The sequence below is a fragment of the Manacus candei genome, unplaced genomic scaffold (assembly GCF_025592945.1).
Source record: "Manacus candei isolate 608988 ecotype Guabito, Panama unplaced genomic scaffold, ASM2559294v1 h1tg000045l, whole genome shotgun sequence".
Classification (NCBI taxonomy): domain Eukaryota; kingdom Metazoa; phylum Chordata; class Aves; order Passeriformes; family Pipridae; genus Manacus; species Manacus candei.
In genome coordinates this window covers 7,997,155-8,014,710 of record NW_026138093.1, presented here as the reverse complement: position 1 = coordinate 8,014,710, position 17,556 = coordinate 7,997,155, and the positions used below count along the sequence as shown (strand labels likewise).

At 54.1% G+C, this 17,556-nt stretch overlaps 1 protein-coding gene and 1 pseudogene across 1 annotated transcript in view; one reads left to right on the top strand and one right to left on the bottom strand.

The window, feature by feature from the left end:
• LOC127474810 (uncharacterized) overlaps nt 1–17,556 on the bottom strand; it is a 1,039,526-nt gene that overhangs the window by 151,480 nt on the left and 870,490 nt on the right.
• LOC127474816 (zinc finger protein 850-like) overlaps nt 1–17,556 on the top strand; it is a 454,983-nt pseudogene that overhangs the window by 413,525 nt on the left and 23,902 nt on the right.

The following is a 17,556-nucleotide window of genomic DNA, read 5'->3' as shown; positions in this document are numbered from 1 at the left end:
GGGCACTTGGCTCCCACAGACACATCCCCACAGAAGCACCCAAAGGGGTTGTGTCCGGACAGGAATCTGCCACCCCTGAAAACCCCACAGTGGCTCAGAAAAGCCACTGGTGAGAACAAGGAGAGCCCAGGCAGCAGGGGATGGCAGGGAAATGCCACAGTGCTGCTGCCAAGGGAGGAGGGACACAGAGAGACAGCTGGAAATCAGGGCCCTGTCCTTGCCTGGGCTCTGGCTGCTGCAGGGCAATGCACAGCCCAGCCCCCGTGGGCCTGAGGGCACAGGCTCTGCTTAGGCTGGGAAAGGAGCCCAGGCAGGAGCTGCTCAGGGAAGGGGTCTGTGCCACAGGGACAGCAGGGAGGGGCCCACATCCCCCTGCCCAGCCCTTGTGGCAGCAGCTGCCTCTCCCTGCCTGCCTGTCTCTGGGTGAGGAGCTGTTCCTGCCAGCAGCCCCTGCCTGTGCCCAGCTCAGCTCCCTGCCAGTGCTGCCAGAGCCATCCCCAGCCCAGTGCCCAGGGGCAGCTCTGCCTGGGCAGGGGCTGCAGAGCAGATCCCAAACAGCCTGCGGTGGCTGGGAAGGGGAAGGTGTTCTGGGGGGATGTGCTTCCTGAGAAGGGCCCCTGGAAATGGAGGAGGTGGAGCTGAAGCTGTGAGGAGCCCTGAGCCTGCAGCTGAAGGGCCCTGCCCTGCCCTGCCCTGCCCTGAGGGGTCACTCCTTCCACCCACACCTTCTCCCCCAGCCCCGTGGCAGCTCCTTGGCCGGGCTGAGAGCTGCCCCTGGCAGGCAGCAGAGTCCCTGCCCCAGCACACAGAGCCCTGGGGGCAGGACCCTGCTCTGCCCCACAGCCCTGGGCACCCCTGGCTGCACCCCCACCTTCCCACCCCACAGCCAGCCCTGCCACAGGGAACCTTCTTGCCCTGGGCCTCTGATGGGGCAGCAGCAAGTTCTGCTCTGCAGCAGCTTCTCCTGCTGCACCCCAGCAAATCCAGCAGAGCCATCCTGACAGCTCCTGCCACTGCTGCCATTTGGCAGCTGGGAGAGGCACTTGCAGGAACTCACCTGCACTGCTCTGCAGCCACAGCCTGACCCTGGCAAAGGGCTGGCAAGGTTCCTGCCCTGAGCAGCTCTGCCCTGTCCTCCCAGCCCAGGATCCCTTGAACCTCCTGCTCCCTTCTCCTCTCTGCCCTTGCTGCCTGCAGCTCCTGCCCTGCTCTGCCATGTGGCCACTTCCCCTGCACTGCAGCAACTGGGAGAGTCCTGCTGAAAGATCCTGGAAGCTGTGGGATGTGGCAGCTTTAGGAGATGCCTCCAGGAAGAGAAGCTGAACTTTGTTACAGCCAGAGAATTCTTCCTTCAAATGCTGGGAAGGTTTCTCCCGTAGTGAGAGCTCAGTCACCTCCCAGCCCAGGCTGCCTCTCATCTCTCTGCCTTCTCTCCTCTGCCCTGGGTGCTGCCCTGGCAGTGCCCTCAGCCCTGCTGGGCTGTGCAGAGGAGCTTCTCACCAGCAGAGCTGTCTCTTTGAAGCTCTTCTTGCCAGGAGCTCCCTGTGTGCCAGGAGCCCGGCCCAGCTCAGCAGCACAGCAACAGCCCCAAGTCTTTAATGACCCCCAGAGGGAGTTTGTGTTGTTTACATGAGACTCAGTCCCTGAAAGTAAGTTCAAATATCTTTTCAAGAACTCAAAATGAGTTTGAAATACTGAAGTTTCTTGTACTGTTACTGGGTCTCAATGAGGGACACGACTGTGAAAGTGTCCCCAGATTCCAGTTGGAACAGAAAATTGCAGTGATGACAAGGATGGACAAGCAAGGGAAAGGTGGGTCTGATGCTGAGAAAACCTGGATGTGTTTCATTAAAACAAAGGGCCAAGCACTGAGCCCAGCCCCTGGGAAGGCAGATCCTGTCCCTGCCTCATTCCTCAGGGCTCCTCCTGGGGCACTGGGATGTGGGATGTGCAATGCCAAGGGCAGGACCATGGGGTGGCACCTACCAGGCTGCTGAACAGGGACAAGGAGGCCATGAGGCCCCAGGGCTGCAAGGGCCACTTGTCTCCTCCTGGCATCAGGGGCACAGACAGCAGCCCTGGCCAAAGGCCTGCAGAAGGTGGCTGTGTCAGGGCCTTTCAGCTTCTCCCCATGCCTGTCTCCTCTCCAGCCCAGGCTGTCCTACAGTGTCCATGCCCTGCCCCTTTCCCTGCAGGCTGTCGTCATCCCCCCGGCTGCCCCACCTGGCTGGCACCTTCCTGCACTGACATCTCTGCGTCCTCCCTGGCTCTTCCTGCACACACAAAGCCTTGGGCTCATCCAGACTCCACAACACTGACCTTGGAGGGAAATTTCTGACTTCTTGTCACCAGTCTAGGCCACCCCAGCTGCCCTTGGTGGCACTAGTTCTTTTTTAGGCTGTTTTGTACCATGAATAAAAGCTCCACCAGCTCTCACACCCCCCTTCCAGACCTCTCAGGCTACTCCTCTACTGTCCTCAGTCTTTGCACCCCTGACCCCTGAGTCCTCAGCCTCTATATACGGGTCATGTGCTTGAGGCCCCAAATTCCTTCCTGGGAGATCTCTGGGACCTCTCCAAGGTTTTGGAAGATGACAATAGAGTACCCTTATCCCAGGAAACACAGAGGGACACTTTTTTCCAAGGGTTGTCTTGGCAGAATGAGGCACAATCCCTTTAAACTTTCTGGCACAAGGGAGCCCTGAGCTCTGGGTACGGAGGGAGGTCCAAGTGCCAACCACGGGAGTGGGAGCTACAAATCATCAGGGCTTGTGTTCTTTGGAGGGCCAGACACTGGTGAGAGTGGTGTGTGTGTGTGTGTGCACATGGAAGGACTTGAAGGGCACAATGAACTGTCTCAAAACACTGTCAAAGCAGGAAAATCCCATAAGGCACCACAAGACATAAGCACTGGTGGCAAAAAGGAAGGCCTTTAATTCCAAGGCCTAAAGGGAGGTGAAGCTTTGGAAGTAGCCCCCAGGACAGAATTGCACTGTGCAGAGTGTGGGAAAGAGCAGACAACCCCAACAGGAAGCCAGGGCTGGTAAGGCAGGTCTGGGGAACCCATCCAGGCAAAGATTCCCACCTGCAGACTGGAAGCACACCGGGCAAAACTCCCACCGTGGCAAGCTGTGGGAAAGGAAGCAAGTCCTTGTAGATGTGCCAGCCTAAGCTGTGGGAACAGCATCTACCCCCCTGAATACCCGGGGCTTAGGCTGTATAAAAGTGATAGCCCAGAAGCACAACTTGGGGACCCTCCACCGAGCAGAGCAGGGGGAAGAAGGACCGGCGGGAGCCTCAGGGATCTCCATGGTGTGATACATTTACTTCATCTCTGTCTCTCTCTCACTGGCTTCCCACCACCTCCTTCTTCTCTCTCTCTCTTTCTATTTCTTTCTCTCTCTCTCCCTCCTATTTACTGTTAAATCAAACCTGGACTGCTGACTTCTTTGGAACACGGTCTCCTTTGCAGCTGAATTTGGGCAGAGGTGTCTTTTCATAATGGGAACCTGAGAGTATCCATGAGGTTTTACAGTGTGGGAATGGCCACTGGATTCCATGAGGTTCCACAGAGTCACAGGGTCCATTTGGCTTCGTAAGGTTCTGCAGTGTGATAATGGACCCTTGATTCCATGGGTTTGCAAAATGTCTCAGGACTCCTTTGGTTCTAGGAGGCCCCACATATCACAGTGGCCCCTTGGTTCCATGAGATTCCACAGTGTCCCAAGAATCTTTTGGTTCCATGAGCCCTGTAGTGTCACAATGGCCCCTTGATTCCATGAGGTTCCACAATGTCTCAGGGTTCCTTTGGTTCTGTGAGGCCCTACAGTGTCACAGTAGCCTAGTAATTCCATTTGGTTCCACAGTGTCACAATGGCCTCTTGATTCCATGAGGTTCCACAATGTCCCAGGGTTCATTTGGTTCCATGAGAGCCTGCAGTGTCACAGTGGCCCCTTGATTCCATTGTTCCACAGTGTCCCAGGGTCCATTTAGCTCTATAAGGCTCTGCAGGATGACAGTGGTCCCTTGATTCCACAAGGTCCTGAAATGTCTAATGGTTCCTTTGGTTCCATGAGGCCCCTCATGTCACAAAGGCCCCTTGACTCCATCAGGTTCCACAGTGTCACAATGGTCACTTAGCCTCAATAATACCCTGCAGTGTAAGAATGTCTCCTTGATTCCATGAGTGCCAATATGGGCCCTTGATTTCTTGAGGTCCACAGTGTCCCAGGGTCCCTTTGTCTCCATGATGCTCTGCAGTGTCACAGTGGCCCCTTGATTCCATGAGGTTCTGAAAAGTTTCAGGAATCCTTTGGTTCCATGAGACCCTGCAGTGTCACAATGGCCCCTTGATTCTATGAGGTCCTGAAATGTCTCAGGGCTCCCTTGGTTCCATGAGGCCTTTCATGTCACAATGAATCCTTGGTTCCATGAGATTGCCCAGTGTCCCAGGGTTCCTTTGGCTCCAGAAGGCCCTGCAGTGTCACAATGGCCCCTTTACTCCAGGAGGTTCCACAGTGTCCTTGCTGGAACACACAGGGCTGTAATGTTGTCACCCCTGCAGAGCTGCCTCCAGCTCTGGGCTCCAGCACAGGAAGGACATGGACCTGTTGGAGCGAGTCCAGAGGAAAGAAGGAAGAGGATCAGAGGGATGGAGAAGCTCTGCTGTGAGGAAAGGCTGAGAGAATTGGGATTGTTCAACCTGGAGAAGAGAAGGCTTTGGGGTGACCTAATTGTGGCCTTCCAGTGCCTGAAGGGAGACAACCAGAAAGATGGAGAGAGACTTTGGACAAGGGCCTGGAGTGACAGGACAAAGGGCAGTGGCTTCATACTGAGAAAGGGCAGGGTTAGATGGGATATTAGGAAGAATTTCTGGACTGTGATGGTAGTGAGATCCTGGCACAGGTTGCTCAGAGAAGTTCTGGCTGCCCCATCCCTGGAAGTGTTCAAGGCCAGGTTGGATGGGGCTGTGAGCTCTGAATCCAGTGGAAGGTGTCCCTGCCCATGGCAGGGGGTTGGACTGAGATGCTCTTTAAGGTCCCTTCCCACCCAAACCATTCCATGATTCTGTGACTGGTGGGGGATGTGGTGGTCGGAGCCGACGGGCACAGAGACCCCAAAATGATGGAGTTTTCCATTCTGGGTGGAGGAAGGAGGGGGCAGCAGAACTGACAGCCTGGACTGCTGGTGGTCAGACTTTGTCCTGTTTGGGAGACTGACTGATCTGGGTGTGAGTGTGGATGTGCTGGAGGGCAGGAAGGCTCTGCAGAGGGATCTGGACAGGCTGGATCAATAAGGCCAAGTGTCAGGGCCTGCCCTTGGATCCCAACAACCCCCTGGAACACTCCAGGCTGGGGGCAGAGGGGCTGGAGAGCTGCTCAGCAGGAAGGGACTTGGGGGTGCTGCTTGACAGCAGCTGGATATGAGGCAGAGTGTGCCCAGGGGGCAAGAAGGCCAAGGGCATCGTGGCCTTTGTGGAGAAGAGTGTGGCCAGCAGGAGCAGAGAACTGATTGCCCCTCTGTGCTGGGCACTGGGGAGGCCCCACCTGGAGTGCTGTGTCCAGTTCTGGCCCCTCAGTGCCAAAAGGCCCTTGAGGGGCTGGAGCGTGTCCAGAGAAGGGAACGGAGCTGGGGAAGGCTCTGGAAAACATGTCTGCTGAGGGACGGCTGAGGGAACTGGGCTGGTTGAGTCTGGAGAAGGGGAGGCTCAGGGGGGACCTCATTGCTCTCTGCAATGACCTGAAAGGAGGTTTTAGTGGGGTGGGGGTTGGTCTCTTCTGCAAAGCCTTTAGTGACAGGAAGAGAAGAAACGGCCTTAAATTGCATCGGACAAGGTTCATATTAGATATTCAAAAACCCTTTTTCCCCTGAGAGAGTGCTCAGGCATCGGAACAAGTAGCCCAGGGAGGTGGTGGAGTCTCTGGAAGCATTCAGGTGGCATCTGGATGTAGAGCTTTGGGATGGGGTTTAGGGGTGATTCTGGTGGTGCTGGGTTGACAGTTGGACTAGAAGATCTGGAAGGTCTCTTCCAACCTTGATGATTCTGTGATTCTCTGACCTGTCATCCCTGTTTGCAGGTTTGTGCTCTAACAAGACCCTGGGGATGTTTTCTCTGTTGGGTCCACAGAGATTGTGTTGTGTGAGCTTTTTTCCTCTATGATCAAAACAAGGAGTAATTAATGCTAAATCCAGCAGGTGGCTTTCAAGTACTAACTTGGTCCAGTTTGTCCAACTGTGTCCAAACAGGTGAGGAAAATCTGGAACTTTAGAAGGGTTAGTTTTTTACCTCATTAGCAGGATATCCAGGGGTGCACCAAGTGCCTTCCAGTGAGGAGCACAGGAGACCAGTAGACAGTGACAATCTTGTTCTAATGTTAATGTCACTGGAGCACAGAGTGAGATCACTTCTGAGTTATGTTTCCTTAATCAGTGATTGGGAATAAAGTCAAAAAGTCATCTGCTGGATTTAGCAATAATTACTCCTTGTTTTGATCTGAGGGAAAAAGGCTCACACAACACAATCTCTGAATGCTCCTTTGAACTTACCCACAGTGTGTTCACAAAGACACAGAGCAAGGCTTTTAGATTTTGCTGCTCCCCTCAGTTCCAGCATAGAAAGAAATGTCTCTGTGCAATAACAGCAATTGCCTTTCCATGTTACTGAACTACATTCAGTTTATCTGGTCTCAAACAAATACTCCATATTTTCTTCTTGTTTTATTTTCAAAGGCATGGGTATGGGTATTTAGGTGACTGCCTTCACTGGTATAGGATAGAAACCGTTCACATGGCTATAAATGAATATTATTCTCTTGACAAAACAGCTTTTCCAAAGCCTCTGACAAAAAGAAAGGGAAAAATAACCCAGAAAGAAAAAAAGAGCCACAGGCACATTGCCTGTCACCCACCAAAAAAGGTCTCCTCCCTAAAGATAATTCAGGCACACCCTTCAATATGGATCTCTCACTATCACCCAAAGCTCTTTTTTGGTGGAAGTTTCTTTAGGGAAGCTAAAGTGCATCACTGTCCCAGACAGCCAAGGATAAGATGACTGAGGGAATTCAGTTGCTCTCTTTAATTAATACAGGATTATTTCCCTTTCATTTGGTGAAGCTAATAATATGACTGGTGGAATGTCAGTAAAAATTAAATCATAAATTAGTGCAGAACCAAAGGGAAAACTTACTTTAGTTATGGAGTACTGCCAACAGAAATCTTGAAAATCTTATATATAATATAAGTATTTATATATATAATATATATAAAAATATATATAATATAATCTTATATTTACACTGATAAAATACCACATGTACTTCATGGGATACTGCCAGCTTTCTACAATCCTTGTGGAGTGTCTTTACAGAGCAAGAGTGAACATTTTGAGATGATACCTTAATAAATGAGTTGTAGTTCTATTGTTTCTTGAATGTTAAGCACCACATCCTAAACGCAGGAACACGTTCAAGGTCAATGTCCTATTTTAGACCTTTTCAGCAGCTGTGATATTGTGATAATCACACTTAAAACATTCCTCTAGAAAGAGTAAATTAGCCCTTTTCACTAGAAGGATTGCTATGATCAAAAACAAATCTGAAAGAGAACAAAGTCAGTTTTCTGTTTTTGTTTGTTGGTTGGTTTTTTTTCAACAATGCAATAAATTGCTGTCCCTAACTGGGATGGCTTTTCTACCCAAGAATTAAAAAGAGAACTCCAAACTTCACTTTATTCTGCACTTGTATTACCTTTGGGGGTTTTTTTGTTTTGTTTTTTGGAGACCTCATCTATGTAAAAATACCTTCCTTAAAATGTGTTTATTTCTGTAAGAACCAAACCATTCCAGCTGACATACCATTCTATCACCAATACTGCAGGGAAATGTAATATCCCACTAAAGCAGAAGGGAAAGAAGACAACTGAGCATCAGCAGCTATTCCTAAGCAAGATCAGGGGTTTAGCTCCATCTAACTGAGGGATGAAATGTGTCCCTCAGTGGGTCTCTTCCCACTCCCTCACCAGCCCTTCTACCCAACTGCAAGCTCAAAGTTCTAAAAAGAGAAGAAGAAGCTGGAGCGTCAATATTTCCCCAGTGCAAACCCCAATAATCTTTGCTGGGAGCTGACAGGAATTGCTGTTCCACTGCCCTGGGATATCCTGGCTTGAGGCGAGAGCGCAGCCCCGCCCAGAGCCCCCAACCCCTCTGAGAGCTTTTGTAGGGTCTGTTTGTCCATGTCCCTGTGGCAGAGGCTGCCCCGACACCTGCCCTGGAGCTGGTCCAGCTGCTGGACCAAACAAGGCATTGTCCAGCCTGCCTTCCACCAGCCCCGACCGCCCCAGCCCATCTTCCATCGCTCTGCTTCCTTTTCCTGCCCCTGCTCCCCCTCCGCTCCCTTCCCTCGGGCATTTTTATTAGGAATGTTCTTGCTGTTCTCACTGTCCAAGCATGAGCTGATCCCCAGGGGAGCCTGTGGAATGTAACCCCTCAAGCACTAAATTCCTTCCCCTGTTCCAAAGACACGGGTTTGTTGTTGCTACCCCTCCCGCCGAGCACCAGCTCCATCTCCTGCTCCTGCCCAGCGGCTTTGCAGAAATCCAGGGCTGGGTGTGGATTGGAGGCTGTGGCAAGGGACAGGATAAAGTTGCTTCACTTCCACCCTTGATGTCTCAGTGTTTGTGATCTTGGGAAATTCTCAGGAACCTGGAACAATGGCAGATTATCTGTTGTGGCAGGATATGTACCTGGAGATTGTTTTGATCTGAGTATAAATCTTCCTTGAAAGTACAACTGATAGAAAATAATGTAAAAAAACCAAGGAAAAAGGAAAAAAAAGAAAAAGAAAAACAAAGAAAAGGAAGAAAAAAAAAGAAAAAGGAGGAAAAAAGAGAAAACAAGAAAGAAAAAACAGGAAAAAATTTGAAAAAAAAGAACAAAGAAAAAAAGAAGAACGAGAAAGAAAAAAGAGAAAAAGGAAAGAAGAAAGAAAAAAAAAGAAAGAAAAGAAAGAAAGAAAAAAGAGAAAATAAAAGAAGACAGAAAAACAAAAAACCAAAATGCCCGATCCTCCCCCGCCGCAAAGACTACAACTCCCACAATGCCCCGCGCAGGCGGGGGGCGGGCAGGGGCCGTGGCCGCGCGCTGATTGGCTGCGGGGCGGGTCTGTAAAGGCGGAGGGCGCGCGGAGCGAGCGCCATTTTGGCCTCGTGGTCGGGAGTGAGGAGGACTCGCCTGCGGCCGCTGCACTTCGCTGGGTGAGTTGGCGGGGGGGGCGGCGAGAGCGGGGTCTGGGGATCCCCTCGGGGGCTGCGGGGAGCGCGGCTGTGGGTGGAAAGGCTGGAGGGCTCGGGATGGTTTGTCGGGGGGGTTCGAGGGTTCCCGGGAACGTTGTGAGGGGTCCCTGAAAGGACTCGGGGGGGAGGTTGAAGGTCCCTGGAGGGTTTTGGGAGGCTCTGATGGGAGTTTTGTTTTCTGAGATTTGGGGTGTCCCAGGTGGGCTTTGGGGCTCTCTGGGGAGGTTTGGGGTTCCTGGGAGGCTTTGCAGGGACCTTGAGGCAGTTTTGGGGTCTCTGGGGGGTTTAAGGTGTCCCAGACGGTTTGGAGGGCCCGTGGGGGGGATTGAGGGTCCCTGAATGGGCTTGAGCGGTCCCAGGTGGGTTTTGCGGGTCACTGAGAGGGTTTGGGGGGTGCTGGGGAGGGATGAGATCTCTGAGGGGATTTGAAGGGACCTGGAGAAGGTTTTGATGGGTCGAAGGGGGATTTCAGAGGTTTTGAAAGGATTTTACAGGGTCCCCTAAAGCCCAGCAATGGGGTTCAAGGGGTCCCCCAGCCCCCAGGGGAGGGCTCCTAGGGATGCCCCCCAAAATCCAGAGGGGGAGATGTACCACAGCCGGGTAAGGGGATCCCAGTGCCCCCAGTATATCCCAGTGACCTCCCAGTTACCCTCAGTATGGCCCAGTAACCCCCTCAGTGACCACCCAGTGTATCCCAGTGACCTTCCACTGCCCCCCAGTATGGCCCAGTGATCCTGCAGTGAGCACCCAGTAACCCCCAGTATGGCCCAGTAACCTGCCAGTGTCCCCCCATGTGTCCTGGTATCCCCCAGTAACTCCCCAGTGCCCCCCAGTGTGCCACAGTTCCCCCCCAGTCCCTCCCAGTGCCCTCTCAGAGGGCTCCTGAAAGCCTGGTGAGGGGGGGCACGGAGAAGGGGAAGCCTGGACAGTGGGGACCCCTGGGATCCCCTAGGACAACAAAGTGGAGAACCTGGAGAGGGGGAATTTCTGGGAATGCAGTATCCCGAAGGCAAGAATCAGAGGAGAAGGGAGCCTTGGGACCCCCAACACTCCCAGCATCTTCTAGGTAGAACCCCCAGCATCCCAGACAGGAGAGACTCTCTGAACCCTAAAGGGGGGAAACCAGAGAAGGGGAAATCTTAGGAGAATTTTTTTGGGCTCATCTTCATATTTTAGAGTATTTTTTAGGTGAATCTCAACTTTTTTCAGTTTGGGGGGGCAGGAGTCTTCTCACTCTTTCTTATAGGCTTTTGCCTGAATGTTGATGATTTGGGTTTTTCTGGGCTAAATCTTGGTGTTTTGGAGGTTTTTATGGACACAGGATGCCCAGTGAGTTCTAGAGATGGACTTGGGCAGGAGGAACCCCCAAGCCAACGCGCTCAGCCCTTGTTTTCCCCCCATCAGGATTTGTCCTTCCCAAAGCTTGGGCGGATGGAGGAGGAGGCTGCGAGGAAGAGGAAGATGCCTTGGGCCCCCCAGGCAGGTGAGGAGGAAGTCAGTGTCCCTTTGGGCGGGTGTTGTGCTGGCTCTGTCAGCCCAGCATGGCCCCGGCTGCAGGACAACCCCGCTGGCGCCGCCGTCCTGCCGGGGCCGGAGTTGGGGGGATGTCCTTGGCCTTCCCTGTGGGCCGGAGGCAAATCCCCTGCCTGTCCTTCTTGCTTCCTGCCCCAGGCCCCGAGCTGAGGAGGGAGAGCGCGGAGGACAAATCCCCCCGTGAGACCCTGGTGGGAGAGGCCGTTTTGAAGGGCTCCCCGGCGCAGGAAGGCAGCGGGGAGGAAAAGGGCCGGAGATCCCCCCGCAGGAGGGGCTCCAAAGCCATCCCTTGGTGCTCTGAGGAGGAAAGAGCCAGCCTGTGCCGGGAAGGCGGCCGGAGCTTGAGGGGGAGCTCTGAGCTGGTGGTCCCTGAGCAGCCTCCCAGCAGGGAGAAACCCTTCAAATGCTTGGAATGTGGGAAGAGCTTCAAGAACAGCTCCCACCTGATCCGACACCAGCACATCCACACTGGTGAACAACCCTACATGTGTGGGGAATGTGGGAAGAGCTTTAGGAACAGCTCCCACCTTCTCACCCACCGGCGCATCCACACTGGGGAACGGCCCTACACGTGTGGGGAATGTGGGAAGAGGTTTCAGACCAGCTCACATCTCCGCAGGCATGAGCGGACGCACACGGATGAGAGGCCCTTCCGCTGCAGCGACTGCGGGAAGGGCTTCAAGCGGAAAGGCAACCTCCTCACCCACCGGCGCATCCACACAGGGGAGAGGCCCTACAAGTGTGGGGAGTGTGGGAAGAGCTTCACCCACAGCTCTAACTTGACCAGACACCAACGGACCCACCGGGGTAATAGAAGCCCTGTGAGTGCCCCAACTGTGGGAAGAGCTTCGGCCGCTGCTTCCACCCCAAATTTACCCCATGATGGGGAGGCAACCCCTGGAGTTCAAGGACTGTCAGTCCATCCCTTTCGACCAGAAATGACCAGTCCCCTTTCCCAAGGACAGCTTCTTCCAACAGGACCCTTCTTGGGGGGAGTGTGGAGATTCCTTCCTTGGCTGGGGACCCCCCAGTGTCACTGCTGGAGGTTGAGAGCAGAGATCTCCCCATGAGCGTTGGTCTGGGGGAGTTCCATCCATCTCTAATTAAGAATTCTTGCTTTTGTGCCAGCTTGAGTAGAATTGTTTCAACAATTGCTTTAGTGTAGAGCACTGTCCTATCTTATCCTGTACTCCTGGTAGTTTTAGTGTTTGTATTGTACAATAAATAATTCTGATGAAGATCTTTTGTCTGATCATTTGTAACCCTAAATAACTCATTTCTATCAATAGATCTGATTTGCCATCATTAAAACCTGCGGGACAAAAGTGTTTCAGTCACAACTCTCTAATTCCTCTAAATTTAAAATGTTGGCAAGATTCATGGCTGAGATTGGATCCAGCAGCCCCCAGCACCTCACAGGAAGTTGGGATCTCAGGAGAACCACTCCCTTTCCCAAAACCTGGTGCCAAAGACCCCCATGGGACCGCTGAACCCACCAGACCACCCTCCCTTTTCCACCCTTCCCCCTCTTCCTTCCACTTTTCCATGGTCCCCTCAATCCCCAGACCAACCAGCATCCCTTTTGGGGTCCCAATCCCTACTTTTTTCCCCCCTCTTTTACCCCTTCCATATCATCCCCCACTCCCCAGCCCCCTCATGCTCAGTTTGGGGGTGCCACCCTCCCCTCTTCCCACTCTTCTGACCTCTCTTACCCTTTCCCATCATCCCCCAAACCTCGAGCCCCTCCCCCCCCACCTTTGGGAGGTCCCACTCTCCTTTCACTCAGTTTGGGTTTCCAGCACCCCTTTATCCCCTCTGACCCCCCTTTTCCCACCGACCTCCCCCTTCCCACCCCCTACTCACTGAGAGCTCCTCTCCCGCAGCCAGGGGGACTCTCAGCACCACCAGTGCCCAGAGAAGTCCCCCCAGAAAAGGGGTTGGGTGGGGTCCTGGGTCGGCTTTGAGTGTGTTTGGGGATCCTTGAGAGGCTGTGCGGATGTTTTGGTGGGGTCCCAGCACCTTTTGGGGTGAGCTGGGTGCTGTATTGAGGGGCAGGTGCCCTCCCAAAGCTCCCCTAGAGTGGGTTGACACGAGGGGACAGTGAGGGGTCCCCATTCCCGATCCATCCCGGGGCCACTTCTGCCCTTCCCAAACTCGGCTCCTCCCTCCGGGTCACCCCACGCCTCCCCCCCCAACTACCCCCGAATAACCAGGACTGGGGAGAACTGGGAAGCTTTAGTGGGATCACTGGGAGCAGCCGGGCGGAGGCAGAGTGACAGCAGGGGAGGGGGGACACACGACCCCCCCAAAATCCTCACAGGGACAGGAGGGGTCCAGGCTGGGCCCGAGGCCCCGGGGAGGGGCTGTGGCCGCCGCTGGCTCAGGAGCTCTGTGGGGAGAGAAAAGGGGGTGACAGCGGGGTGGGGGGTCCCCGGGGGGGCACAGATGCTCTGGGGGGACACATGACCCCCTGGGACCCCCCTCACCTTCTGGCACAGGTAGAAGCCGAGCCCCAGCGCCAGGGAGACGAAGGCCAAGAGGAAGCCCCCGGCCCCTCCTTGGCAGCAATTGCTCAGGCTGATGGAGCCCGGCAGGGCCGGGGCCGCCGGCGGTGTCCGATCCCGGCAGGAAGCGGGGAGGGCCCGGTGGGGTCTGAGAGAAATAAATCAAGGCAGAGCTCTCTCTTTATTTTACCCCCTGGGCAGTGACCATCAAGAGCTGTCCCTGCTTCACAGCAGAAGCTCCATACACTTCAACAAAGTCTGTGGAAGAATCTCCTCTAGGAAAGTTGGCCCTGGGCTTTTATGCTTATCCAGTGATGGATCTCCAGTCACATATTCCCAGGCCAGTGAGCAGCTGATCTGTCAAACTCTGCTTCCAAAAGCAGCATGTGTGTTGGAAGGTTGGGGAACCAGGTTGGGTTTGGCACAATTCAACACTAAACCAACCCCTTGGCACCAGCAGTAACTCCCCACAGAGAGTTTGCAGTGCTTGCATTCTCCCATCAGATTCTTTTCCAGGTAGAACATCTTGATACAAGGGGTCTGTTACCACCCACCCCAGAAAGGGGGAGGTAACCAGGTTCTTATTAATAAATCCCTTGGGGTGGATTAGAGTGAAATGAGACCGAATAATTGGTGTATGAAAACATATAAGTAGGGTTTATTTTAGAACAATTTTATTTCAAAGGTAAACAGGTATGTTGCCATTTTGGGTGTTATCATCTCTATCTCTCATCTACAGCAATATGGCATAAAGGTAACCTTTAGGGAAAATGCATAAGGGAAAGGCAGGATAAGGGTGAGGGAGAGTAAGGGAAAGCAAAGCTGAGAGTGGAAAGATGTCTGTAGTCACCACCCACGGGGTCCAGAGATGGAACTTGGGAGTTGCCGCTCCAATGTCTGTCAGTTGAAGTGGGGGCCTTGATCCGTTGGGGGTGGGGGAGGGAAGCCCCCACACTCCAAGAAGTTATGAGTTATTATATCCATGGATGGTGTCCCGGGCCGTGCCTCGAGCCTCCAAGGTCTGCTGGGCCTGCGCAGAGTTCCCATGAGGGGCCTGGTAAACACGGCTCTTCTCACCTTTTCAGGGCTTGACACCCTCAGCAGCACTGGCAGGGGGGATGGGTTCAGCTGCCTCTTCCCAGCCTGCAAAAGTGCCTTGGCAGTCCTAGAATGCATAAATCATTGTGGCAGTTTGAGACCCTCAAAAATCCAATTTCCAAGTCCTAGCCCCCCCCCCCAGTTTGTTTCAGTGTGAGAGGGTTTTCAGACAAAACACAGCTCAGTATGGGGGGAAAGGAATTATATTACAGTTTATTACTTACACAAATAAATACTATAATACATTATATACACAATTCTAACTATCCTGTGGAAAAGCAATATATTTACATTAGATCAAATCCCTCCTTTCCCTCCAATAAAAGTTCTGAAGGGAAGATGAAAAGATGCTTTCCACTTTCAGGGCAGCAGTGTCTCTCCTCTTCAAGGCAGCAATCATAGCTGGATTTGTCGTAGCTGGAAAATCTCTCTCTCTCTCCATTACAACACAGGGGGCTTCTCTCACCCCTCGGCCCTTCAGCTCCAGCTGGTCTCTCTCCCGTGGACTGCGAAAGCAGGGACAAGGCTCACCTCTCCACAGTCATATCACGGCGTACTGGGCACCCCTGACAGTCCCTTCCTCAGGGGATTCAAGTTCCTCCTGAGTCAGAACGTTTAGGGCTTTCAGTTCAGTTTTTGCCCCAAGTGTTCTAGCAGAGCTCCTTTGCTCCGTCTCACTGTCAGCATGGCGAAGGGGGGCAGGAAGGCCTCTTCCCCCCTCCACATTCCTCCTGGCTGTCCTGCTCCAGCTCCAGGACATCTCTGAGCTTCTCAGCTTCTCTCTCTCTCTCTCTCTAGTTGCTGCTGCATTTCAGGACTCCCTTCAGGTGGAAGTCCACCCCCTCCTGCCAAGAGGGGTCTCAAAGGGTTTGGAGAAATAAAGCCAGGCTCACCCCAAACAGTCTCTGCTGAGTCTGGTGCTCTGTCTCTCCGTCGGGCATCTCTGTGTCTCTCAGCTTGGCTCTGTGCCACCTCACTCCTGCTGACTGTCTTCTTGGCTCTCAGCCACAGCTCTCTGTCCGGTGCTGTCTCTGCCGCCGCTCCTGCTGCCCACTCACAGTGGAGAAAAACTCCCTCGGCTCTTGGCCACAGTACTCGGCCCAGTTTAACACTGTTCCAAGTTTCTACAGCCCCAGCCGGGGGGCTGGGGGGTCTTGGCCCCCAGCGGGGCTCCCTGACCCCTCTCTCTCCTCGTGGTCTCAGACCAAGACTGCTGCTCTTCTTTCAGCTACGTAATCTCTTCTTTTCTGGTCTGTTGTGATATGTTTAATTTTGCAGGGGTGCTGATTGGGTCAACACCAAGAATACCACCTCCTGGGGTTAACCACTTTCCAACTCCAGGGGAAAACCCTTTTTAACCCGGGACAGTCATGAACCATTTCAGTCTCTGACACTCCTCACCTTGGCCAGTCAGTTCCTGGGAACAGCCCTGGCAGCCCAGCCCCCAGGGGCACACAATGTGCTGCTGGGCTGGAGAGGACCCTCCTCAGCCTGGGCAGCAGGGCTGCAGGGGGGGATTCCCTGACCTTCCCCAGATGGGCCCTTCCTGCCCACCAGCTCCTGCTCCAAAGGGCTCCCACACACCCTGGGCCACTTGTCCCACTTGGGCACTTGAGCTGCCCCAGGGCATCTCTGGGCAGTGGCCAGCTCTGGGACTGCTCTGGCAAGTCATGGCCTGAAGCCACGAGTGTGGAATTTAGGAAATAGTTGAAATCTCTGCAGAACAGAACTCTTGGTGACTGCTGAAGGCTTCATGAACAGCATTGCCACATCTTTTCTTTTTTTTTAAATTCATCAATTTTTTGTAGGTGAACACCAGGACTACGAGACTTGGAAAGAGCAACTTCAGACACGGGCCTGCTGCAGCAGCGACTTCCGGGATTGAGCAAAGCAGAAAAACAAGGGCCACTTGTGATATTTATTGTAGGGGTTGCCCCCCCTGAGCTGTGTATTTTTCCCGACCCACGGGGGACCCGGGGGTCAACCATGATGTTGCCTGAAAGCTGGGACTGCTCGGGGCTGGAGCTCAGCCCCAGCACAGCCTCTCCCAAAGAAGGACAGGGCAGAGGGGCTCTGGGCTGTGGGCAGCGAGGGACAGCTGGGCTGGCAGGCGGCTCCAGGGCACCTCTGGGGCTGTCAGAGAGGGGCTGTTCCCGGGCCCTTTGGGCTTCTGGGGGCTTCTTTGGTCTGATTCTGTAGGAGAGACACAGAACTGAGGCAAGAGCAGCAGCACTACAGCTCCTGGCCCCTCAGATGGACCAATGCGGCCGCTCAGCTGGGTTGTGCCAGCAGATGACAGCTCCCGGCACGCTGAGGATCCCGGCCCTTCCAGCTGGATCCCCCTGGGTGCCATCCTCCCCCTTCAGCCCTAAGCCCCCCCAGGACTCCACCAGCCTGGCAGGGCCACTCAGCCACCCCTGGGGCAGCTCGGGGTGCTGCGCAGGGGCCTGGGGTGCGGCGAAGGCCTTGGGAGAGCTCCTGAGCAACCCGGTGCTGGAAGAGCTGTTGAGTGGGGCAAAGCTCTTGCTGGTCAGTGGGAGAAAGAGAAAAGGCAACAAAAGCCATGGTTTCTTTTAAGTTTGAGCAAACGTTATGCATTTAATGTGACTGAAGGGCTCTGAGGCCAGGCTCTGCAGTGTGGGGACAGGAAAGGGATGTCCTGGGGGCACGCAGGGCTGTCTGAACATGGAACTTCTTGAGATGTCCCGAGGAGACATGAGAGCAAAGTGGGGCCTGCAGATACCCTGAGGGCAGCTGGGCGCCCAGGGCTGAGGCAGGCCTGTGTCCCCAGGGACACCCTGCCTGTTCCTGCCTGCGTGGTGGCTCCCTGGGACCCGTTGCTGGGGGCAGGTGCCATGTAAACAAGCACTGGGACCTGTGGCTAGCGGCCAGCAGCGTGTCACAGAGGGGCCCTTTGTGACACCCACTGCAGCAGGTGTGCTCAGCACGACCGTGGCCCACGGTGGGTCAGTGTCCGTCAGGACGGCGACCGGACAGGAGAGGAGTGCGGTGCTGGCGAGAAACCCCCGACTGCAGTCCACATCTTGTCCACGACCCTTGGTGGCCCCGTGGGAACTTGGCGTTTTGCTGAGGCGTTTTGCCGAAGCATTTTTGCCTGAGGCATTTGGACTGA